At 43.0% G+C, this 15,564-nt stretch overlaps 21 non-coding genes across 21 annotated transcripts; all 21 read left to right on the plus strand.

Annotated features, from left to right (window-relative positions):
• The first annotated feature begins 508 nt into the window (after positions 1-508).
• On the plus strand, positions 509-672 carry LOC128452601 (U1 spliceosomal RNA). Its single transcript, XR_008341091.1, has one exon. It is a non-coding gene; the product is annotated as a U1 spliceosomal RNA (small nuclear RNA).
• A 555-nt stretch (positions 673-1,227) lies between these two features.
• On the plus strand, positions 1,228-1,391 carry LOC128452682 (U1 spliceosomal RNA). Its single transcript, XR_008341170.1, has one exon. It is a non-coding gene; the product is annotated as a U1 spliceosomal RNA (small nuclear RNA).
• Positions 1,392-1,947: 556 nt separating this feature from the next.
• On the plus strand, positions 1,948-2,111 carry LOC128452848 (U1 spliceosomal RNA). The gene has a single exon (XR_008341330.1). It is a non-coding gene; the product is annotated as a U1 spliceosomal RNA (small nuclear RNA).
• A 555-nt stretch (positions 2,112-2,666) lies between these two features.
• On the plus strand, positions 2,667-2,830 carry LOC128452602 (U1 spliceosomal RNA). The gene has a single exon (XR_008341092.1). It is a non-coding gene; the product is annotated as a U1 spliceosomal RNA (small nuclear RNA).
• A 556-nt stretch (positions 2,831-3,386) lies between these two features.
• Positions 3,387-3,550, plus strand: LOC128452693 (U1 spliceosomal RNA). The gene has a single exon (XR_008341181.1). It is a non-coding gene; the product is annotated as a U1 spliceosomal RNA (small nuclear RNA).
• Positions 3,551-4,106: 556 nt separating this feature from the next.
• LOC128452649 (U1 spliceosomal RNA) lies at positions 4,107-4,270 on the plus strand. The gene has a single exon (XR_008341138.1). It is a non-coding gene; the product is annotated as a U1 spliceosomal RNA (small nuclear RNA).
• A 556-nt stretch (positions 4,271-4,826) lies between these two features.
• On the plus strand, positions 4,827-4,990 carry LOC128452860 (U1 spliceosomal RNA). The gene has a single exon (XR_008341341.1). It is a non-coding gene; the product is annotated as a U1 spliceosomal RNA (small nuclear RNA).
• A 555-nt stretch (positions 4,991-5,545) lies between these two features.
• Positions 5,546-5,709, plus strand: LOC128452647 (U1 spliceosomal RNA). The gene has a single exon (XR_008341136.1). It is a non-coding gene; the product is annotated as a U1 spliceosomal RNA (small nuclear RNA).
• Positions 5,710-6,265: 556 nt separating this feature from the next.
• On the plus strand, positions 6,266-6,429 carry LOC128452603 (U1 spliceosomal RNA). Its single transcript, XR_008341093.1, has one exon. It is a non-coding gene; the product is annotated as a U1 spliceosomal RNA (small nuclear RNA).
• A 555-nt stretch (positions 6,430-6,984) lies between these two features.
• Positions 6,985-7,148, plus strand: LOC128452604 (U1 spliceosomal RNA). The gene has a single exon (XR_008341094.1). It is a non-coding gene; the product is annotated as a U1 spliceosomal RNA (small nuclear RNA).
• Positions 7,149-7,704: 556 nt separating this feature from the next.
• Positions 7,705-7,868, plus strand: LOC128452807 (U1 spliceosomal RNA). The gene has a single exon (XR_008341292.1). It is a non-coding gene; the product is annotated as a U1 spliceosomal RNA (small nuclear RNA).
• Positions 7,869-8,423: 555 nt separating this feature from the next.
• On the plus strand, positions 8,424-8,587 carry LOC128452683 (U1 spliceosomal RNA). Its single transcript, XR_008341171.1, has one exon. It is a non-coding gene; the product is annotated as a U1 spliceosomal RNA (small nuclear RNA).
• Positions 8,588-9,142: 555 nt separating this feature from the next.
• LOC128452684 (U1 spliceosomal RNA) lies at positions 9,143-9,306 on the plus strand. Its single transcript, XR_008341172.1, has one exon. It is a non-coding gene; the product is annotated as a U1 spliceosomal RNA (small nuclear RNA).
• Positions 9,307-9,862: 556 nt separating this feature from the next.
• Positions 9,863-10,026, plus strand: LOC128452924 (U1 spliceosomal RNA). Its single transcript, XR_008341402.1, has one exon. It is a non-coding gene; the product is annotated as a U1 spliceosomal RNA (small nuclear RNA).
• Positions 10,027-10,581: 555 nt separating this feature from the next.
• Positions 10,582-10,745, plus strand: LOC128452685 (U1 spliceosomal RNA). The gene has a single exon (XR_008341173.1). It is a non-coding gene; the product is annotated as a U1 spliceosomal RNA (small nuclear RNA).
• A 555-nt stretch (positions 10,746-11,300) lies between these two features.
• LOC128452686 (U1 spliceosomal RNA) lies at positions 11,301-11,464 on the plus strand. Its single transcript, XR_008341174.1, has one exon. It is a non-coding gene; the product is annotated as a U1 spliceosomal RNA (small nuclear RNA).
• Positions 11,465-12,020: 556 nt separating this feature from the next.
• On the plus strand, positions 12,021-12,184 carry LOC128452573 (U1 spliceosomal RNA). The gene has a single exon (XR_008341063.1). It is a non-coding gene; the product is annotated as a U1 spliceosomal RNA (small nuclear RNA).
• Positions 12,185-12,739: 555 nt separating this feature from the next.
• LOC128451642 (U1 spliceosomal RNA) lies at positions 12,740-12,903 on the plus strand. The gene has a single exon (XR_008340181.1). It is a non-coding gene; the product is annotated as a U1 spliceosomal RNA (small nuclear RNA).
• Positions 12,904-13,458: 555 nt separating this feature from the next.
• Positions 13,459-13,622, plus strand: LOC128452688 (U1 spliceosomal RNA). The gene has a single exon (XR_008341176.1). It is a non-coding gene; the product is annotated as a U1 spliceosomal RNA (small nuclear RNA).
• A 555-nt stretch (positions 13,623-14,177) lies between these two features.
• Positions 14,178-14,341, plus strand: LOC128452689 (U1 spliceosomal RNA). The gene has a single exon (XR_008341177.1). It is a non-coding gene; the product is annotated as a U1 spliceosomal RNA (small nuclear RNA).
• A 556-nt stretch (positions 14,342-14,897) lies between these two features.
• On the plus strand, positions 14,898-15,061 carry LOC128452575 (U1 spliceosomal RNA). Its single transcript, XR_008341065.1, has one exon. It is a non-coding gene; the product is annotated as a U1 spliceosomal RNA (small nuclear RNA).
• Positions 15,062-15,564: the final 503 nt, after the last annotated feature.

Here is a 15,564-nt window from a genome sequence, read left to right on the forward strand (position 1 = left end):
TAGGCTTTGTTGTAGATATTTTGTGCTCCTGACACAATGCACTCACCAATGCCACTGATTGTGGTAGAAGTATAATTTTACAGCAAATAGACAGGTTCATTACTGTTCCAAGTTTACTGTTTTGATAAGTAATGTTTGCTAGAAATTCTTGTACTGCCTGTATGCTGATTTTTCCGACTTTAGAGCAGTTTCTGTTGTCTCTGAGACAAAGTTGTTATGTCTATGGGCTTTTGTAGTGATTTATCAGAGATGGCCAGGGCTTACCTGGCTGATTTTCATCGAGGTTTTCTCTGTTTTGCTAGGGGAATAAAAGGGCTGGAGACAAGAAAATGTATAAAGTCATTAGATGTCATTTCACAGAATTGTTTTCTTCACTTCAACAAGTCCTTTACCAAAACGGTTTGATGTGATACTGAAGGCCTTTGGATTCTGTGAATATGCATGAGGGCACCATGAGCCAAACAACTGTGTCTAAGGAACAAGGGCCTGTCTCCAATGCGTCCAACTCATACTTACCTGGCAGGGGAGAAACCATGATCATGAAGGTGGTTCACCCAGGGCGAGGCTCAGCCATTGCACTTCGGTTGTGCTGACCCGTGCGAATTCCCCAAATGTGGGAATCTCGACTGCATAATTTGTGGTAGTGGGGGACTGCGTCCGCGCTCTCCCCTGATCATTATGTTCAATTGCAATAAGAGCCTGACACTGGGCCTATTTTATAGGCTTTGTTGTAGATATTTTGTGCTCCTGACACAATGCACTCACCAATGCCACTGATTGTGGTAGAAGTATAATTTTACAGCAAATAGACAGGTTCATTACTGTTCCAAGTTTACTGTTTTGATAAGTAATGTTTGCTAGAAATTCTTGTACTGCCTGTATGCTGATTTTTCCGACTTTAGAGCAGTTTCTGTTGTCTCTGAGACAAAGTTGTTATGTCTATGGGCTTTTGTAGTGATTTATCAGAGATGGCCAGGGCTTACCTGGCTGATTTTCATCGAGGTTTTCTCTGTTTTGCTAGGGGAATAAAAGGGCTGGAGACAAGAAAATTTATCAAGTCATTAGATGTCATTTCACAGAATTGTTTTCTTCACTTCAACAAGTCCTTTACCAAAACGGTTTGATGTGATACTGAAGGCCTTTGGATTCTGTGAATATGCATGAGGGCACCATGAGCCAAACAACTGTGTCTAAGGAACAAGGGCCTGTCTCCAATGCGTCCAACTCATACTTACCTGGCAGGGGAGAAACCATGATCATGAAGGTGGTTCACCCAGGGCGAGGCTCAGCCATTGCACTTCGGTTGTGCTGACCCGTGCGAATTCCCCAAATGTGGGAATCTCGACTGCAGAATTTGTGGTAGTGGGGGACTGCGTCCGCGCTCTCCCCTGATCATTATGTTCAATTGCAATAAGAGCCTGACACTGGGCCTATTTTATAGGCTTTGTTGTAGATATTTTGTGCTCCTGACACAATGCACTCACCAATGCCACTGATTGTGGTAGAAGTATAATTTTACAGCAAATAGACAGGTTCATTACTGTTCCAAGTTTACTGTTTTGATAAGTAATGTTTGCTAGAAATTCTTGTACTGCCTGTATGCTGATTTTTCCGACTTTAGAGCAGTTTCTGTTGTCTCTGAGACAAAGTTGTTATGTCTATGGGCTTTTGTAGTGATTTATCAGAGATGGCCAGGGCTTACCTGGCTGATTTTCATCAAGGTTTTCTCTGTTTTGCTAGGGGAATAAAAGGGCTGGAGACAAGAAAATTTATAAAGTCATTAGATGTCATTTCACAGAATTGTTTGCTTCACTTCAACAAGTCCTTTACCAAAACGGTTTGATGTGATACTGAAGGCCTTTGGATTCTGTGAATATGCATGGGAGGCACCATGATCCAAACAACTGTGTCTAAGGAACAAGGGCCTGTCTCCAATGCGTCCAACTCATACTTACCTGGCAGGGGAGAAACCATGATCATGAAGGTGGTTCACCCAGGGCGAGGCTCAGCCATTGCACTTCGGTTGTGCTGACCCTTGCGAATTCCCCAAATGTGGGAATCTCGACTGCATAATTTGTGGTAGTGGGGGACTGCGTCCGCGCTCTCCCCTGATCATTATGTTCAATTGCAATAAGTGCCTGACACTGGGCCTATTTTATAGGCTTTGTTGTAGATATTTTGTGCTCCTGACACAATGCACTCACCAATGCCACTGATTGTGGTAGAAGTATATTTTTACAGCAAATATACGGGTTCACTCCTGTTCCAAGTTTACTGTTTTGATAGGTAATGTTTGCTAGAAATTCTTGTACTGCCTGTATGCTGATTTTTCCGACTTTACAGCAGTTTCTGTTGTCTCTGAGACAAAGTTGTTATGTCTTTGGGCTTTTGTGGTGATTTATCAGAGATGGCCAGGGCTTACCTGGCTGATTTTCATCGAGGTTTTCTCTGTTTTGCTAGGGGAATAAAAGGGCTGGAGACAAGAAAATGTATAAAGTCATTAGATGTCATTTCACAGAATTGTTTTCTTCACTTCAACAAGTCCTTTACCAAAACGGTTTGATGTGATACTGAAGGCCTTTGGATTCTGTGAATATGCATGAGGGCACCATGAGCCAAACAACTGTGTCTAAGGAACAAGGGCCTGTCTCCAATGCGTCCAACTCATACTTACCTGGCAGGGGAGAAACCATGATCATGAAGGTGGTTCACCCAGGGCGAGGCTCAGCCATTGCACTTCGGTTGTGCTGACCCGTGCGAATTCCCCAAATGTGGGAATCTCGACTGCATAATTTGTGGTAGTGGGGGACTGCGTCCGCGCTCTCCCCTGATCATTATGTTCAATTGCAATAAGAGCCTGACACTGGGCCTATTTTATAGGCTTTGTTGTAGATATTTTGTGCTCCTGACACAATGCACTCACCAATGCCACTGATTGTGGTAGAAGTATAATTTTACAGCAAATAGACAGGTTCATTACTGTTCCAAGTTTACTGTTTTGATAAGTAATGTTTGCTAGAAATTCTTGTACTGCCTGTATGCTGATTTTTCCGACTTTAGAGCAGTTTCTGTTGTCTCTGAGACAAAGTTGTTATGTCTATGGGCTTTTGTAGTGATTTATCAGAGATGGCCAGGGCTTACCTGGCTGATTTTCATCGAGGTTTTCTCTGTTTTGCTAGGGGAATAAAAGGGCTGGAGACAAGAAAATTTATAAAGTCATTAGATGTCATTTCACAGATTTGTTTGCTTCACTTCAACAAGTCCTTTACCAAAACGGTTTGATGTGATACTGAAGGCCTTTGGATTCTGTGAATATGCATGGGAGGCACCATGAGCCAAACAACTGTGTCTAAGGAACAAGGGCCTGTCTCCAATGCGTCCAACTCATACTTACCTGGCAGGGGAGAAACCATGATCATGAAGGTGGTTCACCCAGGGCGAGGCTCAGCCATTGCACTTCGGTTGTGCTGACCCCTGCGAATTCCCCAAATGTGGGAATCTCGACTGCATAATTTGTGGTAGTGGGGGACTGCGTCCGCGCTCTCCCCTGATCATTATGTTCAATTGCAATAAGAGCCTGGCACTGGGCCTATTTTATAGTTTTTGTTGTAGATATTTTGTGCTCCCGACACAATGCACTCACTAATGCCACTGATTGTGGTAGAAGTATAATTTTACAGCAAATATACGGGTTCACTCCTGTTCCAAGTTTACTGTTTTGATAGGTAATGTTTGCTAGAAATTCTTGTACTGCCTGTATGCTGATTTTTCCGACTTTAAAGCAGTTTCTGTTGTCTCTGAGACAAAGTTGTTATGTCTTTTGGCTTTTGTGGTGATTTATCAGAGATGGCCAGGGCTTACCTGGCTGATTTTCATCGAGGTTTTCTCTGTTTTGCTAGGGGAATAAAAGGGCTGGAGACAAGAAAATTGATAAAGTCATTAGATGTCATTTCACAGATTTGTTTGCTTCACTTCAACAAGTCCTTTACCAAAACGGTTTGATGTGATACTGAAGGCCTTTGGATTCTGTGAATATGCATGGGAGGCACCATGAGCCAAACAACTGTGTCTAAGGAACAAGGGCCTGTCTCCAATGCGTCAAACTCATACTTACCTGGCAGGGGAGAAACCATGATCATGAAGGTGGTTCACCCAGGGCGAGACTCAGCCATTGCACTTCGGTTGTGCTGACCCTTGCGAATTCCCCAAATGTGGGAATCTCGACTGCATAATTTGTGGTAGTGGGGGACTGCGTCCGCGCTCTCCCCTGATCATTATGTTCAATTGCAATAAGAGCCTGACACTGGGCCTATTTTATAGTCTTTGTTGTAGATATTTTGTGCTCCTGACACAATGCACTCACCAATGCCACTGATTGTGGTAGAAGTATAATTTTACAGCAAATAGACAGGTTCATTACTGTTCCAAGTTTACTGTTTTGATAGGTAATGTTTGCTAGAAATTCTTGTACTGCCTGTATGCTGATTTTTCCGACTTTAAAGCAGTTTCTGTTGTCTCTGAGACAAAGTTGTTATGTCTTTTGGCTTTTGTGGTGATTTATCAGAGATGGCCAGGGCTTACCTGGCTGATTTTCATCGAGGTTTTCTCTGTTTTGCTAGGGGAATAAAAGGGCTGGAGACAAGAAAATTGATAAAGTCATTAGATGTCATTTCACAGATTTGTTTGCTTCACTTCAACAAGTCCTTTACCAAAACGGTTTGATGTGATACTGAAGGCCTTTGGATTCTGTGAATATGCATGGGAGGCACCATGAGCCAAACAACTGTGTCTAAGGAACAAGGGCCTGTCTCCAATGCGTCAAACTCATACTTACCTGGCAGGGGAGAAACCATGATCATGAAGGTGGTTCACCCAGGGCGAGGCTCAGCCATTGCACTTCGGTTGTGCTGACCCTTGCGAATTCCCCAAATGTGGGAATCTCGACTGCATAATTTGTGGTAGTGGGGGACTGCGTCCGCGCTCTCCCCTGATCATTATGTTCAATTGCAATAAGAGCCTGACACTGGGCCTATTTTATAGTCTTTGTTGTAGATATTTTGTGCTCCTGACACAATGCACTCACCAATGCCACTGATTGTGGTAGAAGTATAATTTTACAGCAAATAGACAGGTTCATTACTGTTCCAAGTTTACTGTTTTGATAAGTAATGTTTGCTAGAAATTCTTGTACTGCCTGTATGCTGATTTTTCCGACTTTAGAGCAGTTTCTGTTGTCTCTGAGACAAAGTTGTTATGTCTATGGGCTTTTGTAGTGATTTATCAGAGATGGCCAGGGCTTACCTGGCTGATTTTCATCAAGGTTTTCTCTGTTTTGCTAGGGGAATAAAAGGGCTGGAGACAAGAAAATTTATAAAGTCATTAGATGTCATTTCACAGAATTGTTTGCTTCACTTCAACAAGTCCTTTACCAAAACGGTTTGATGTGATACTGAAGGCCTTTGGATTCTGTGAATATGCATGAGGGCACCATGAGCCAAACAACTGTGTCTAAGGAACAAGGGCCTGTCTCCAATGCGTCCAACTCATACTTACCTGGCAGGGGAGAAACCATGATCATGAAGATGGTTCACCCAGGGCGAGGCTCAGCCATTGCACTTCGGTTGTGCTGACCCGTGCGAATTCCCCAAATGTGGGAATCTCGACTGCATAATTTGTGGTAGTGGGGGACTGCGTCCGCGCTCTCCCCTGATCATTATGTTCAATTGCAATAAGTGCCTGACACTGGGCCTATTTTATAGGCTTTGTTGTAGATATTTTGTGCTCCTGACACAATGCACTCACCAATGCCACTGATTGTGGTAGAAGTATAATTTTACAGCAAATAGACAGGTTCATTACTGTTCCAAGTTTACTGTTTTGATAAGTAATGTTTGCTAGAAATTCTTGTACTGCCTGTATGCTGATTTTTCCGACTTTAGAGCAGTTTCTGTTGTCTCTGAGACAAAGTTGTTATGTCTATGGGCTTTTGTAGTGATTTATCAGAGATGGCCAGGGCTTACCTTGCTGATTTTCATCAAGGTTTTCTCTGTTTTGCTAGGGGAATAAAAGGGCTGGAGACAAGAAAATTTATAAAGTCATTAGATGTCATTTCACAGAATTGTTTGCTTCACTTCAACAAGTCCTTTACCAAAACGGTTTGATGTGATACTGAAGGCCTTTGGATTCTGTGAATATGCATGGGAGGCACCATGATCCAAACAACTGTGTCTAAGGAACAAGGGCCTGTCTCCAATGCGTCCAACTCATACTTACCTGGCAGGGGAGAAACCATGATCATGAAGGTGGTTCACCCAGGGCGAGGCTCAGCCATTGCACTTCGGTTGTGCTGACCCGTGCGAATTCCCCAAATGTGGGAATCTCGACTGCATAATTTGTGGTAGTGGGGGACTGCGTCCGCGCTCTCCCCTGATCATTATGTTCAATTGCAATAAGAGCCTGACACTGGGCCTATTTTATAGGCTTTGTTGTAGATATTTTGTGCTCCTGACACAATGCACTCACCAATGCCACTGATTGTGGTAGAAGTATAATTTTACAGCAAATAGACAGGTTCATTACTGTTCCAAGTTTACTGTTTTGATAAGTAATGTTTGCTAGAAATTCTTGTACTGCCTGTATGCTGATTTTTCCGACTTTAGAGCAGTTTCTGTTGTCTCTGAGACAAAGTTGTTATGTCTATGGGCTTTTGTAGTGATTTATCAGAGATGGCCAGGGCTTACCTGGCTGATTTTCATCGAGGTTTTCTCTGTTTTGCTAGGGGAATAAAAGGGCTGGAGACAAGAAAATTTATAAAGTCATTAGATGTCATTTCACAGAATTGTTTTCTTCACTTCAACAAGTCCTTTACCAAAACGGTTTGATGTGATACTGAAGGCCTTTGGATTCTGTGAATATGCATGAGGGCACCATGAGCCAAACAACTGTGTCTAAGGAACAAGGGCCTGTCTCCAATGCGTCCAACTCATACTTACCTGGCAGGGGAGAAACCATGATCATGAAGGTGGTTCACCCAGGGCGAGGCTCAGCCATTGCACTTCGGTTGTGCTGACCCGTGCGAATTCCCCAAATGTGGGAATCTCGACTGCATAATTTGTGGTAGTGGGGGACTGCGTCCGCGCTCTCCCCTGATCATTATGTTCAATTGCAATAAGTGCCTGACACTGGGCCTATTTTATAGGCTTTTTTGTAGATATTTTGTGCTCCTGACACAATGCACTCACCAATGCCACTGATTGTGGTAGAAGTATAATTTTACAGCAAATAGACAGGTTCATTACTGTTCCAAGTTTACTGTTTTGATAAGTAATGTTTGCTAGAAATTCTTGTACTGCCTGTATGCTGATTTTTCCGACTTTAGAGCAGTTTCTGTTGTCTCTGAGACAAAGTTGTTATGTCTATGGGCTTTTGTAGTGATTTATCAGAGATGGCCAGGGCTTACCTGGCTGATTTTCATCAAGGTTTTCTCTGTTTTGCTAGGGGAATAAAAGGGCTGGAGACAAGAAAATTTATAAAGTCATTAGATGTCATTTCACAGAATTGTTTGCTTCACTTCAACAAGTCCTTTACCAAAACGGTTTGATGTGATACTGAAGGCCTTTGGATTCTGTGAATATGCATGGGAGGCACCATGATCCAAACAACTGTGTCTAAGGAACAAGGGCCTGTCTCCAATGCGTCCAACTCATACTTACCTGGCAGGGGAGAAACCATGATCATGAAGGTGGTTCACCCAGGGCGAGGCTCAGCCATTGCACTTCGGTTGTGCTGACCCCTGCGAATTCCCCAAATGTGGGAATCTCGACTGCATAATTTGTGGTAGTGGGGGACTGCGTCCGCGCTCTCCCCTGATCATTATGTTCAATTGCAATAAGAGCCTGACACTGGGCCTATTTTATAGTCTTTGTTGTAGATATTTTGTGCTCCCGACACAATGCACTCACTAATGCCACTGATTGTGGTAGAAGTATATTTTTACAGCAAATATACGGGTTCACTCCTGTTCCAAGTTTACTGTTTTGATAGGTAATGTTTGCTAGAAATTCTTGTACTGCCTGTATGCTGATTTTTCCGACTTTACAGCAGTTTCTGTTGTCTCTGAGACAAAGTTGTTATGTCTTTGGGCTTTTGTGGTGATTTATCAGAGATGGCCAGGGCTTACCTGGCTGATTTTCATCGAGGTTTTCTCTGTTTTGCTAGGGGAATAAAAGGGCTGGAGACAAGAAAATTGATAAAGTCATTAGATGTCATTTCACAGATTTGTTTTCTTCACTTCAACAAGTCCTTTACCAAAACGGTTTGATGTGATACTGAAGGCCTTTGGATTCTTTGAATATGCATGAGGGCACCATGAGCCAAACAACTGTGTCTAAGGAACAAGGGCCTGTCTCCAATGCGTCCAAGTCATACTTACCTGGCAGGGGAGAAACCATGATCATGAAGGTGGTTCACCCAGGGCGAGGCTCAGCCATTGCACTTCGGTTGTGCTGACCCGTGCGAATTCCCCAAATGTGGGAATCTCGACTGCAGAATTTGTGGTAGTGGGGGACTGCGTCCGCGCTCTCCCCTGATCATTATGCTTAATTGCAATAAGAGCCTGACACTGGGCCTATTTTATAGGCTTTGTTGTAGATATTTTGTGCTCCTGACACAATGCACTCACCAATGCCACTGATTGTGGTAGAAGTATAATTTTACAGCAAATAGACAGGTTCATTACTGTTCCAAGTTTACTGTTTTGATAAGTAATGTTTGCTAGAAATTCTTGTACTGCCTGTATGCTGATTTTTCCGACTTTAGAGCAGTTTCTGTTGTCTCTGAGACAAAGTTGTTATGTCTATGGGCTTTTGTAGTGATTTATCAGAGATGGCCAGGGCTTACCTGGCTGATTTTCATCAAGGTTTTCTCTGTTTTGCTAGGGGAATAAAAGGGCTGGAGACAAGAAAATTGATAAAGTCATTAGATGTCATTTCACAGATTTGTTTTCTTCACTTCAACAAGTCCTTTACCAAAACGGTTTGATGTGATACTGAAGGCCTTTGGATTCTGTGAATATGCATGAGGGCACCATGAGCCAAACAACTGTGTCTAAGGAACAAGGGCCTGTCTCCAATGCGTCCAAGTCATACTTACCTGGCAGGGGAGAAACCATGATCATGAAGGTGGTTCACCCAGGGCGAGGCTCAGCCATTGCACTTCGGTTGTGCTGACCCGTGCGAATTCCCCAAATGTGGGAATCTCGACTGCAGAATTTGTGGTAGTGGGGGACTGCGTCCGCGCTCTCCCCTGATCATTATGTTCAATTGCAATAAGTGCCTGACACTGGGCCTATTTTATAGGCTTTGTTGTAGATATTTTGTGCTCCTGACACAATGCACTCACCAATGCCACTGATTGTGGTAGAAGTATAATTTTACAGCAAATAGACAGGTTCATTACTGTTCCAAGTTTACTGTTTTGATAAGTAATGTTTGCTAGAAATTCTTGTACTGCCTGTATGCTGATTTTTCCGACTTTAGAGCAGTTTCTGTTGTCTCTGAGACAAAGTTGTTATGTCTATGGGCTTTTGTAGTGATTTATCAGAGATGGCCAGGGCTTACCTGGCTGATTTTCATCGAGGTTTTCTCTGTTTTGCTAGGGGAATAAAAGGGCTGGAGACAAGAAAATTTATAAAGTCATTAGATGTCATTTCACAGAATTGTTTGCTTCACTTCAACAAGTCCTTTACGAAAACGGTTTGATGTGATACTGAAGGCCTTTGGATTCTGTGAATATGCATGGGAGGCACCATGATCCAAACAACTGTGTCTAAGGAACAAGGGCCTGTCTCCAATGCGTCCAACTCATACTTACCTGGCAGGGGAGAAACCATGATCATGAAGGTGGTTCACCCAGGGCGAGGCTCAGCCATTGCACTTCGGTTGTGCTGACCCCTGCGAATTCCCCAAATGTGGGAATCTCGACTGCATAATTTGTGGTAGTGGGGGACTGCGTCCGCGCTCTCCCCTGATCATTATGTTCAATTGCAATAAGAGCCTGACACTGGGCCTATTTTATAGTTTTTGTTGTAGATATTTTGTGCTCCCGACACAATGCACTCACTAATGCCACTGATTGTGGTAGAAGTATAATTTTACAGCAAATATACGGGTTCACTCCTGTTCCAAGTTTACTGTTTTGATAGGTAATGTTTGCTAGAAATTCTTGTACTGCCTGTATGCTGATTTTTCCGACTTTAAAGCAGTTTCTGTTGTCTCTGAGACAAAGTTGTTATGTCTTTGGGCTTTTGTGGTGATTTATCAGAGATGGCCAGGGCTTACCTGGCTGATTTTCATCGAGGTTTTCTATGTTTTGCTAGGGGAATAAAAGTGCTGGAGACAAGAAAATTGATAAAGTCATTAGATGTCATTTCACAGATTTGTTTTCTTCACTTCAACAAGTCCTTTACCAAAACGGTTTGATGTGATACTGAAGGCCTTTGGATTCTTTGAATATGCATGAGGGCACCATGAGCCAAACAACTGTGTCTAAGGAACAAGGGCCTGTCTCCAATGCGTCCAACTCATACTTACCTGGCAGGGGAGAAACCATGATCATGAAGGTGGTTCACCCAGGGCGAGGCTCAGCCATTGCACTTCGGTTGTGCTGACCCGTGCGAATTCCCCAAATGTGGGAATCTCGACTGCAGAATTTGTGGTAGTGGGGGACTGCGTCCGCGCTCTCCCCTGATCATTATGCTTAATTGCAATAAGAGCCTGACACTGGGCCTATTTTATAGGCTTTGTTGTAGATATTTTGTGCTCCTGACACAATGCACTCACCAATGCCACTGATTGTGGTAGAAGTATAATTTTACAGCAAATAGACAGGTTCATTACTGTTCCAAGTTTACTGTTTTGATAAGTAATGTTTGCTAGAAATTCTTGTACTGCCTGTATGCTGATTTTTCCGACTTTAGAGCAGTTTCTGTTGTCTCTGAGACAAAGTTGTTATGTCTATGGGCTTTTGTAGTGATTTATCAGAGATGGCCAGGGCTTACCTGGCTGATTTTCATCAAGGTTTTCTCTGTTTTGCTAGGGGAATAAAAGGGCTGGAGACAAGAACATTTATAAAGTCATTAGATGTCATTTCACAGAATTGTTTGCTTCACTTCAACAAGTCCTTTACCAAAACGGTTTGATGTGATACTGAAGGCCTTTGGATTCTGTGAATATGCATGAGGGCACCATGAGCCAAACAACTGTGTCTAAGGAACAAGGGCCTGTCTCCAATGCGTCCAACTCATACTTACCTGGCAGGGGAGAAACCATGATCATGAAGGTGGTTCACCCAGGGCGAGGCTCAGCCATTGCACTTCGGTTGTGCTGACCCGTGCGAATTCCCCAAATGTGGGAATCTCGACTGCAGAATTTGTGGTAGTGGGGGACTGCGTCCGCGCTCTCCCCTGATCATTATGTTCAATTGCAATAAGTGCCTGACACTGGGCCTATTTTATAGGCTTTGTTGTAGATATTTTGTGCTCCTGACACAATGCACTCACCAATGCCACTGATTGTGGTAGAAGTATAATTTTACAGCAAATAGACAGGTTCATTACTGTTCCAAGTTTACTGTTTTGATAAGTAATGTTTGCTAGAAATTCTTGTACTGCCTGTATGCTGATTTTTCCGACTTTAGAGCAGTTTCTGTTGTCTCTGAGACAAAGTTGTTATGTCTATGGGCTTTTGTAGTGATTTATCAGAGATGGCCAGGGCTTACCTGGCTGATTTTCATCAAGGTTTTCTCTGTTTTGCTAGGGGAATAAAAGGGCTGGAGACAAGAAAATTTATAAAGTCATTAGATGTCATTTCACAGAATTGTTTGCTTCACTTCAACAAGTCCTTTACCAAAACGGTTTGATGTGATACTGAAGGCCTTTGGATTCTGTGAATATGCATGGGAGGCACCATGATCCAAACAACTGTGTCTAAGGAATAAGGGCCTGTCTCCAATGCGTCCAACTCATACTTACCTGGCAGGGGAGAAACCATGATCATGAAGGTGGTTAACCCAGGGCGAGGCTCAGCCATTGCACTTCGGTTGTGCTGACCCTTGCGAATTCCCCAAATGTGGGAATCTCGACTGCATAATTTGTGGTAGTGGGGGACTGCGTCCGCGCTCTCCCCTGATCATTATGTTCAATTGCAATAAGAGCCTGACACTGGGCCTATTTTATAGTCTTTGTTGTAGATATTTTGTGCTCCTGACACAATGCACTCACCAATGCCACTGATTGTGGTAGAAGTATAATTTTACAGCAAATAGACAGGTTCATTACTGTTCCAAGTTTACTGTTTTGATAAGTAATGTTTGCTAGAAATTCTTGTACTGCCTGTATGCTGATTTTTCCGACTTTAGAGCAGTTTCTGTTGTCTCTGAGACAAAGTTGTTATGTCTATGGGCTTTTGTAGTGATTTATCAGAGATGGCCAGGGCTTACCTGGCTGATTTTCATCGAGGTTTTCTCTGTTTTGCTAGGGGAATAAAAGGGCTGGAGACAAGAAAATTTATAAAGTCATTAGATGTCATTTCACAGAATTGTTTTCTTCACTTCAACAAGTCCTTTACCAAAACGGTTTGATGTGATACTGAAGGCCTTTGGATTCTTTGAATATGCATGAGGGCACCATGAGCCAAACAACTGTGTCTAAGGAACAAGGGCCTGTCTCCAATGCGTCCAACTCATACTTACCTGGCAGGGGAGAAACCATGATCATGAAGGTGGTTCACCCAGGGCGAGGCTCAGCCATTGCACTTCGGTTGTGCTGACCCCTGCGAATTCCCCAAATGTGGGAATCTCGACTGCATAATTTGTGGTAGTGGGGGACTGCGTCCGCGCTCTCCCCTGATCATTATGTTCAATTGCAATAAGAGCCTGACACTGGGCCTATTTTATAGTTTTTGTTGTAGATATTTTGTGCTCCCGACACAATGCACTCACTAATGCCACTGATTGTGGTAGAAGTATAATTTTACAGCAAATATACGGGTTCACTCCTGTTCCAAGTTTACTGTTTTGATAGGTAATGTTTGCTAGAAATTCTTGTACTGCCTGTATGCTGATTTTTCCGACTTTAAAGCAGTTTCTGTTGTCTCTGAGACAAAGTTGTTATGTCTTTGGGCTTTTGTGGTGATTTATCAGAGATGGCCAGGGCTTACCTGGCTGATTTTCATCGAGGTTTTCTATGTTTTGCTAGGGGAATAAAAGGGCTGGAGACAAGAAAATTGATAAAGTCATTAGATGTCATTTCACAGATTTGTTTTCTTCACTTCAACAAGTCCTTTACCAAAACGGTTTGATGTGATACTGAAGGCCTTTGGATTCTTTGAATATGCATGAGGGCACCATGAGCCAAACAACTGTGTCTAAGGAACAAGGGCCTGTCTCCAATGCGTCCAACTCATACTTACCTGGCAGGGGAGAAACCATGATCATGAAGGTGGTTCACCCAGGGCGAGGCTCAGCCATTGCACTTCGGTTGTGCTGACCCGTGCGAATTCCCCAAATGTGGGAATCTCGACTGCAGAATTTGTGGTAGTGGGGGACTGCGTCCGCGCTCTCCCCTGATCATTATGCTTAATTGCAATAAGAGCCTGACACTGGGCCTATTTTATAGGCTTTGTTGTAGATATTTTGTGCTCCTGACACAATGCACTCACCAATGCCACTGATTGTGGTAGAAGTATAATTTTACAGCAAATAGACAGGTTCATTACTGTTCCAAGTTTACTGTTTTGATAAGTAATGTTTGCTAGAAATTCTTGTACTGCCTGTATGCTGATTTTTCCGACTTTAGAGCAGTTTCTGTTGTCTCTGAGACAAAGTTGTTATGTCTATGGGCTTTTGTAGTGATTTATCAGAGATGGCCAGGGCTTACCTGGCTGATTTTCATCAAGGTTTTCTCTGTTTTGCTAGGGGAATAAAAGGGCTGGAGACAAGAACATTTATAAAGTCATTAGATGTCATTTCACAGAATTGTTTGCTTCACTTCAACAAGTCCTTTACCAAAACGGTTTGATGTGATACTGAAGGCCTTTGGATTCTGTGAATATGCATGAGGGCACCATGAGCCAAACAACTGTGTCTAAGGAACAAGGGCCTGTCTCCAATGCGTCCAACTCATACTTACCTGGCAGGGGAGAAACCATGATCATGAAGGTGGTTCACCCAGGGCGAGGCTCAGCCATTGCACTTCGGTTGTGCTGACCCGTGCGAATTCCCCAAATGTGGGAATCTCGACTGCAGAATTTGTGGTAGTGGGGGACTGCGTCCGCGCTCTCCCCTGATCATTATGTTCAATTGCAATAAGTGCCTGACACTGGGCCTATTTTATAGGCTTTGTTGTAGATATTTTGTGCTCCTGACACAATGCACTCACCAATGCCACTGATTGTGGTAGAAGTATAATTTTACAGCAAATAGACAGGTTCATTACTGTTCCAAGTTTACTGTTTTGATAAGTAATGTTTGCTAGAAATTCTTGTACTGCCTGTATGCTGATTTTTCCGACTTTAGAGCAGTTTCTGTTGTCTCTGAGACAAAGTTGTTATGTCTATGGGCTTTTGTAGTGATTTATCAGAGATGGCCAGGGCTTACCTGGCTGATTTTCATCAAGGTTTTCTCTGTTTTGCTAGGGGAATAAAAGGGCTGGAGACAAGAAAATTTATAAAGTCATTAGATGTCATTTCACAGAATTGTTTGCTTCACTTCAACAAGTCCTTTACCAAAACGGTTTGATGTGATACTGAAGGCCTTTGGATTCTGTGAATATGCATGGGAGGCACCATGATCCAAACAACTGTGTCTAAGGAATAAGGGCCTGTCTCCAATGCGTCCAACTCATACTTACCTGGCAGGGGAGAAACCATGATCATGAAGGTGGTTAACCCAGGGCGAGGCTCAGCCATTGCACTTCGGTTGTGCTGACCCTTGCGAATTCCCCAAATGTGGGAATCTCGACTGCATAATTTGTGGTAGTGGGGGACTGCGTCCGCGCTCTCCCCTGATCATTATGTTCAATTGCAATAAGAGCCTGACACTGGGCCTATTTTATAGTCTTTGTTGGAGATATTTTGTGCTCCTGACACAATGCACTCACCAATGCCACTGATTGTGGTAGAAGTATAATTTTACAGCAAATAGACAGGTTCATTACTGTTCCAAGTTTACTGTTTTGATAAGTAATGTTTGCTAGAAATTCTTGTACTGCCTGTATGCTGATTTTTCCGACTTTAGAGCAGTTTCTGTTGTCTCTGAGACAAAGTTGTTATGTCTATGGGCTTTTGTAGTGATTTATCAGAGATGGCCAGGGCTTACCTGGCTGATTTTCATCGAGGTTTTCTCTGTTTTGCTAGGGGAATAAAAGGGCTGGAGACAAGAAAATTTATAAAGTCATTAGATGTCATTTCACAGAATTGTTTTCTTCACTTCAACAAGTCCTTTACCAAAACGGTTTGATGTGATACTGAAGGCCTTTGGATTCTTTGAATATGCATGAGGGCACCATGA

The sequence above is a fragment of the Pleuronectes platessa genome, chromosome 11, assembly GCF_947347685.1.
Source record: "Pleuronectes platessa chromosome 11, fPlePla1.1, whole genome shotgun sequence".
Lineage (NCBI taxonomy): Eukaryota > Metazoa > Chordata > Actinopteri > Pleuronectiformes > Pleuronectidae > Pleuronectes > Pleuronectes platessa.